Source organism: Nanorana parkeri, unplaced genomic scaffold (assembly GCF_000935625.1).
Source record: "Nanorana parkeri isolate BGI_ZX_2015 unplaced genomic scaffold, ASM93562v1 scaffold491, whole genome shotgun sequence".
Taxonomy (NCBI): domain Eukaryota; kingdom Metazoa; phylum Chordata; class Amphibia; order Anura; family Dicroglossidae; genus Nanorana; species Nanorana parkeri.
Genome location: NW_017306759.1, coordinates 963107 through 963497, shown reverse-complemented (window position 1 = coordinate 963497; position 391 = coordinate 963107).

Sequence of the window (391 nt, the reverse complement as noted above, 5' to 3'; positions counted from 1 at the left end):
GACATGGGCCATTGGGGAATCTGATCAGATGGTACAAATTATCCTCACACTAAGAAAGGACACTCTCGGGGTAATGTTAATTTTATAACTGTCAAGGTTATATTTGTCATATATTATTTTTTCCTTTGTCACACCTGTGTACCTCAACAGATCTCTTCCTTTAAGGACCCATTCAGGTCAGAATGCAGTGTGTTTTGCAACTGCTTTGAAAAACAGAAACATGGTCACCAGCACTCCAGGTTTTCTTCAAAACTAAATCCTTTTATTCATTCTCACAGGTCACATCACCATGCGCGGCAACGTTTCGGGAACCTGTCCGGTTGCCACGCATGGTGATATGACCTGTGAGAATGGCGTCATCTGCGGCCACTTCAGCACACCCCCCCCCCCC